Genomic DNA, 7,924 nt, shown 5'->3' on the forward strand with positions numbered 1-7,924 from the left:
TACCCAAAAAAAAGTTTATCCTGCTGCAAGCATTAGCTTAAAGGCACGAAAACAAGCAATAACAGAAAAAGGTATGTTACCTTTTGAGTATTATTTTTACTATACATTTTTAAACCTTCTTTTTGCAATTATTACTCCTCTAACGTACCAAATTAGTAAAATAATGGATAGTTTAGAGTAACAATATACTATTTCTTCTCCAGGAAGGTGCAACATTAGGGAGATTTTTTTATAGTGTAGGGGTACATATCTCTATTTCAACTACAGGAAGGTGCATTGGTTAGTACAGTGTCATGTAGTATTAGTTATATTGTATGTCATTATTAATTTAAATATACTCAGATTTTAAATTTCAAACCAACGTTAATTTTTTTTTTATCGTCTTTTTTTTCAAAAGACAACAATTTGATTCCTTACAGAAAGATTCTTTCCACCATACACGTTAAATCTAGAATCAACAGACCAAATCATCCTCCGAAGCCTCATCCAGAAAAGCAAGTTCTACAAAACAAGGTATTGATTTTCATGATGGTTTCTTAACCTTCAATATATTAGACTAGCTATCTCATTGCTAATGTTGAAAAAAAACCCAATTTAATTATGGTTACATTTGCAGAATTCAGAATTTTATTTCATGACTAAAGGATGGTGTAGCATTAGGGAAAGTGTTCTCTACTGCAACTTATAACAAATATACAAGTTTTCAAAAATTATTGTAAAATTGCATTTCTCAACATCGTTCAGTTTTCTCATTCTTTTCTATTTTCACTTTTTCAGACATTTATTTTTCCATTCCAAATCCAATCACCTCATAACTGTCTACTGCTGCCTACACGCCATTCCCAATTTAGAAAAGTCAGCAAGAAAAGCAAATTCGAAATAAAAAGGTAATTTTATCCAACATTCTAAGGTGCACCAGTTCTAAATATGTACCATGCTGTAGGGGTAACAATTACTATTCTAACTCCAGGAAGGTGCATCAGTAGGGAAAGTGTTGGATGGTGTAGGGGTAACAATTTACTATTCTAACTCCAGGAAGGTGCATCAGTAGGGAATGTGTTGGATGGTGTTGGGGTGCAATTTACTATTCTAACTCCAGGAAGGTGCATCAGTAGGGAATGTGTTGGATGGTGTAGGGGTGCAATTTACTATTCTAACTCCAGGAAGGTGCAGCAGTAGGGAAAGTGTTGGAGGGTGTTGGGGTGCAATTTACTATTCTAACTCCAGGAAGGTGCAGCAGTAGGGAATGTGTTGGAGGGTGTAGGGGTGCAATTTAGTATTCTAACTCCAGGAAGGTGCAGCAGTAGGGAAAGTGTTTGATGGTGTAGGGGTGCAATTTACTATTCTAACTCCAGGAAGGTGCATCAGTAGGGAATGTGTTGGATGGTGTTGGGGTGCAATTTACTATTCTAACTCCAGGAAGGTGCAGCAGTAGGGAAAGTGTTGGATGGTGTAGGGGTGCAATTTACTATTCTAACTCCAGGAAGGTGCATCAGTAGGGAAAGTGTTGGCTGGTGTAGGGGTGCAATTTACTATTCTAACTCCAGGAAGGTGCAGCAGTAGGGAATGTGTTGGATGGTGTAGGGGTGCAATTTACTATTCTAACTCCAGGAAGGTGCATCAGTAGGGAAAGTGTTGGCTGGTGTAGGAGTGCAATTTACTATTCTAACTCCAGGAAGGTGCATCAGTAGGGAATGTGTTGGATGGTGTTGGGGTGCAATTTACTATTCTAACTCCAGGAAGGTGCAGCAGTAGGGAAAGTGTTGGATGGTGTAGGGGTGCAATTTACTATTCTAACTCCAGGAAGGTGCATCAGTAGGGAAAGTGTTGGATGATCTAGGGGTGCAATTTAGTATTCTAACTCCAGGAAGGTGCAGCAGTAGGGAAAGAGTTGGATGGTGTAGGGGTGCAATTGACTATTCTAACTCCAGGAAGGTGCAGCAGTAGGGAATGTGTTGGATGGTGTTGGGGTGCAATTTAGTATTCTAACTCCAGGAAGGTGCAGCAGTAGGGAAAGTGTTTGATGGTGTAGGGGTGCAATTTACTATTCTAACTCCAGGAAGGTGCATCAGTAGGGAATGTGTTGGATGGTGTTGGGGTGCAATTTACTATTCTAACTCCAGGAAGGTGCAGCAGTAGGGAAAGTGTTGGATGGTGTAGGGGTGCAATTTACTATTCTAACTCCAGGAAGGTGCATCAGTAGGGAAAGTGTTGGATGATGTAGGGGTGCAATTTACTATTCTAACTCCAGGAAGGTGCATCAGTAGGGAAAGTGTTGGATGGTGTAGGGGTGCAATTTACTATTCTAACTCCAGGAAGGTGCATCAGTAGGGAAAGTGTTGGATGATGTAGGGGTGCAATTTACTATTCTAACTCCAGGAAGGTGCAGCAGTAGGGAAAGTGTTGGATGGTGTTGGGGGCAATTTACTATTCTAACTCCAGGAAGGTGCAGCAGTAGGGAAAGTGTTGGATGGTGTAGGGGTGCAATTTACTATTCTAACTCCAGGAAGGTGCATCAGTAGGGAAAGTGTTGGATGGTGTTGGGGTGCAATTTACTATTCTAACTCCAGGAAGGTGCATCAGTAGGGAAAGTGTTGGATGATGTTGGGGTGCAATTTACTATTCTAACTCCAGGAAGGTGCATCAGTATAGAATGTGTTTGATGGTGTAGGGGTGCAATTTACTATTCTAACTCCAGGAAGGTGCAGCAGTAGGGAAAGTGTTGGATGGTGTAGGGGTGCAATTTACTATTCTAACTCCAGGAAGGTGCATCAGTAGGGAATGTGTTGGCTGGTGTTGGGGTGCAATTTACTATTCTAACTCCAGGAAGGTGCATCAGTAGGGAAAGTGTTGGATGGTGTAGGGGTGCAATTTACTATTCTAACTCCAGGAAGGTGCATCAGTAGGGAAAGTGTTGGAGGGTGTAGGGGTGCAATTTACTATTCTAACTCCAGGAAGGTGCAGCAGTAGGGAATGTTTAGGATGGTGTAAATGTTATGTTTTAGGTAAATCATAAATTTATTCAGGCTAATTTTTGTGTCTTTTCTCCTCTTTTCAGATAATGTCTAGCCTGGGAGCTGCCAACTTTATTAAATCCAGGAAGGGCAAAAATTTGTTAAACCATGGTGGATACATATATAGTAAGGAAAGAATAAGTTTAACTAGAAATCATTGGAGGTGTGTGCAATACTACACTACCCATTGCAGTGGCAAAGCGGTTACTGTTGATAATTTGGTTGTGAAAACCACAGAACATAACCACTCTGCCTCTGCAATGGATGTAGAAATTAGAGAAACAATAAACGAGATGAAAGCTATTGCAAGCACCTCCAATGATTCCACAGGATCAATTTTAAGAGAGGTTGCACAGCATGTCCCCAGTCATGTTGCTAGTAACATGCCTATAATACCTAATTTGAGAAGAATTATTCAGAGACAAAAGCAGGCAAGTAACATTCAATTATCTACACCACATACTTTCTCTGACATTAGAATTCCTCATGATCTTTCTATTTCTTTTTCTGATGAACCTTTCCTTCTGCATGACAACGAAAACCCTCAGAAACGTATTTTAATTTTTAGTACCCCACGTAACCTTGCTAAGTTAGAAACTAGTGAAATTTGGATGATGGATGGGACGTTTAAAAGTACACCCCATCCTTTCACTCAAATTTACACTATACATGCTAAAATTAACAATAGTGTAATTCCCTTAGTTTATAGTTTGCTACCTGATAAGACTTCTGCAACATACACTGAACTTTTATCAGTGATTAAAAGTAAAACATCTCAAAGTCCTCGAAAAATAATTATTGATTTTGAATTGAGTATGATCAATGTGATCACTAAAACGTACACGGATACCCAAATTCAGGGATGTTTTTTCCATTTTTCGCAGGCATTTTGGCGTAAATTACAGAAAACATCCCTAGTTGCAGAATATTCTCGGGATAGCAAACTACAATTTGAACTAAAAAAATTAACTGCACTTTGTTTTGTTCCTCCCGATAGTGTGGACGAGTACTACACTGCAATTATAGAATCTGTTTATTATACGAGTAACGAAGAAAAATTGGCACCCATTCTAAATTATTTTGAGGACACATGGATTGGACACCTAAGCAGATCGGGTCGCAGGAGGAAGCCACGATTCCATGTGGAGTGGTGGAACTGCTACACGAGTTGTTTAGAGGGAGAAGCAAAAACAAACAATGCCATTGAGGGATGGCATAACTCCTTCAACCATACAATTGGTAAACCACATCCTAACTTCTACTCATTTTTGGAAACTTTGAAGAAGGAGCAAAGTTTCCAAGAAATGAGAATAGACCAAACACTCGCAGGTAGTCTAAACCCACGAGTAACAGTCAAAACAAGGGAAATGTCTGAGAGACTATTGGCAATTCTACAACAATTTTCGTTGTGTGTGGCTATAGACTACCTGGAAAATCTTTCTAACATTCTTTCTTTTTAAAATAATGTAATTACTTACTTTCCTGCTTTGCTTTAAATTTTACTAATTTTCAAATTACAATTGGCATACCAAGGTATTTTCTAAAAATGTTTTCAAACAAACAAGTCGGGTTTATTTTTTTTTAAAACAAATCTTCATTTCAAGCAAAACCTACCAATGTCTACAAATTTACTGTCCCATAGTATTTGAACTATTGTTCGACATCGGAACTCCATTAATTAAATTACCGAAAAAATCCAATTTAATTACCTTCAAAACTAATCTCCAAAAATGAAACATATGTAAAATCTACAATTCAAACCATATTCCGAAATGCACTTTGCAGCTTAATCATCATTTTTATAACAATCGTTATTTTTCAAAATTTGAAAGTACGCAACTTTTTTGCAGTTCGACATGAAGATCGACATTACTTTTGTTACTTCCTAAATAAACAAATCAACTTTCTGAACAGTAACTTATAATTTTTTAACAGTTACATACTTTTTTAAACAAAATAAATAAATTTTAGCGACCCGACATAGGCATACATTAATGACATTAATGTGGACATGTTTAAAAACAATTAAGTAATCAATTAGTTTTCCCGCAACCTCCCCTTATTCTTTCCTCACTATATATGTATCCCTTTTAAAGGTTTATTCTACAATTACAAATGAAAATATTTCCTACCTGGCCGCAGATCAGCTTCCTGCTGCTTCCTCCTCCGATGCTCTGCAAAATGGCGTATTACGTCGACGCTCACGTCATTACGTCATCGCGTGCATCTAAATTTGAAGCGGACTACTTTATTTAACTAACCTGTAAATAAATGTTTATAAATGTTAATAAAATATTTATATTTTGTTTCAAAAATGTTACTTACATTGCAAAATTCATTAAAAATATGGTTTATTTTTTCATGATTTTTCAATAAATAAAAAATGTGAAAACAAAAATTGTTTCCTGTCATTATTTTTTATATAGTTATTTAACTTTCAAATTTATAACTAATTAAATGTAAATTCACTAAATATGTTCCTTACCTCGACTCTATTGTCTTTTCCTTTCAAAACTTTCTCTTTCTTCACTTTCTGATCCTTCTTTTCTTGTTCCGCGGGTTGTATATTCTGATGCTACCAAAATAAATAAAGGACAAAGACACTCATAGACTTCAATGGAAAAGCGTGGGAATTTTTTTTAAAAAGTAAGTAATTATTTATTTTTTTTTGTTTTAAACTATTACTGTTTTTAAAATGCATTTTTTATTACTCTTTTAATATTTCAAATATTATTATATTTTTAATTATTTTTAATAAATTTATCTAATTTTTATAATAAATAATCCAAAAGTACTCTTCCTTTTTTTAAAAACAATGTTCTCTATTTTTTGTACTTATAAATACTTTAGTATTTACATATCTTATTTCTTAAATTTTTGATAGATACTGTAGTATTAATATTTTTAAAAAGTACTCACAAACTTTAAATAAATTAAATTTAAAATATGCTGTTTCTTAATTTGAAAAAACCAATGAACTAAATTAATTTAAGAAATACACTTTAATATTTAAAAAATACTCAACTATTAAAATGTATTTACTCACTCTTATTTTTTTGAAAAAATATATTAAATACTCTTTCAATTTAGAATAATTCTCAATTATTTATTTATCTTTAAAAATACTCACTATTCACTGTAATATGTATCAAATTAAATATAAAAACAATCATTCCATTTTCAGAAATACTCAAGTATTAATTTAACTATCCAACAAAACATTCCTAGTAAAGAAAATACTCAAGTATTAAGTATCAAGAATTAATATTAAAATACTCAAGTATTAATTTAACTATCCAACAAAACATTCCTACTAGACAAAATACTCAAGTATTAATATTAAAATACTCAAGTATTAATTAAACTATCCAACAAAACATTTCTACTAGACAAAATACTAAAGTATTAATATTTTGATAAACAACTCACTTTATTTCAAATACAATTTTTTTTATAACAAATAATTATACGATATATATTTATTTTAATTAAAATACCAATATTAAAAAATGCGTTGTAATAGTATATGCGTTGTAAAAGTACTTACCATATAACATCTTGCGTTGTAAATGCATGCGTTGTAAATGCATGCGTTGTAAAGGCATTTTCAAATAATGCGTTGTAAAGGTATATGCGTTGTAAAAGTACTTACCATATAATAGCATGCGTTGTAAAAGCATGCGTTGTAAAAGTTTTTGCGTTGTAAAAAATGCGTTGTAATAGCATAGCGTTGTAAAAGTTGCGTTGTAAAGGTGGTTCCCCTTCCCATGGGGAATTCGCGCGAGCCCTCAGGACAGGGTTTAGTTAGTTTTGGGGGGTGGGGTCTTAGGAAGGGTTAAAAGGGGGCAGGAGAGGAAGCTCTTCCTCTTCCTGTCCCCAGCGCAGTTAGGGAACGATTAGGAAAAGTTTTGTTGTCCACCATCCCACCCTACTTGTTTAAGAAGTGGGTAAGGTGTGTAATTGAATAAAGCGTGCCAGTTTAGGACGGATTGAAGTGTATGTTGGCGGTACTTGGGGGGCGGGGGAGGAATACTCACCCTTCCGGTGAGGGGGATACAGGTGCAAGGTGGGGGTGCGTCATGCAGGAGTGCGATGGCTGGAGATGCTGGAGGAGGTTGAAAGAGAAGTGAGGAAGCGAATGGGATAAGTGAAGAGGTCGCTGGGTGATGTGGGAGTGAGTAATGGGAGTGTGGGAGTGAATGGAGGGATGAAAGACATGAGGTTGGGGATTGTTAAGGGGTTATTGTATATTTGGTCAACCCTGTCCTAATAAATGGCCTTTTACGCTAACTAACAGTGTGGAGTGGTTATTGCGCGAAAAGCCCAATGCAGTGAAGAGTACGGCACAGCACACACACGGACCCGTAACGCCGCCTCAAAAAAAAAATCACAAAGCCGTACCAAAAAAACCAGGCAATAATGACCAGCCGGCAAGACACCCAAAGACGGGTCTGAACAAGGCTAGCACGGAGAGGAACAACGTACATAAAGCCCAAAGCTGAAACCGCACCATACACACAGCGCAATGAAGCAGCCTGTCAAAACCAGTGTAATCGGGGGGAAACCAAAGACACATCCGCATCCAGGCTGTAAGGTTGCGTCAATGCGTGACTGAGAAATCACAACCCGTGAAACAATAGGATGTGGACACATACCCCTTGGAGTAAGAGTCAGAGACCGTAACCTGCAGGCCACAGTGACACCCAGTACCCAAAGACAGCAGCCAGACAAACCTAGACAGACCGCCGCTTCGGGTGACTGAAACCCAATCAGCAACACCAAAAGATCTACATATACATCTATAAAGCACTCACCCAGAGTACGGTGAACCCCCACGACCCAAAAAACAACGCTACAGAAGAGCCTGACACGCGACAGCAGCAGAAGAGGGGTGCAGACTCGAGAGCACT

The 7,924-nt window shown here is 36.9% G+C and overlaps 1 long non-coding RNA gene across 1 annotated transcript; it reads left to right on the forward strand.

The window, feature by feature from the left end:
* Positions 1 to 442: 442 nt before the first annotated feature.
* LOC146810178 (uncharacterized) lies at positions 443 to 5,376 on the forward strand. Its single transcript, XR_014965639.1, has 3 exons — positions 443 to 513; positions 778 to 887; positions 5,111 to 5,376. It is a non-coding gene; the product is annotated as an uncharacterized LOC146810178 (long non-coding RNA).
* Positions 5,377 to 7,924: the final 2,548 nt, after the last annotated feature.

Source organism: Triturus cristatus, chromosome 7, assembly GCF_964204655.1.
Source record: "Triturus cristatus chromosome 7, aTriCri1.1, whole genome shotgun sequence".
Lineage (NCBI taxonomy): Eukaryota > Metazoa > Chordata > Amphibia > Caudata > Salamandridae > Triturus > Triturus cristatus.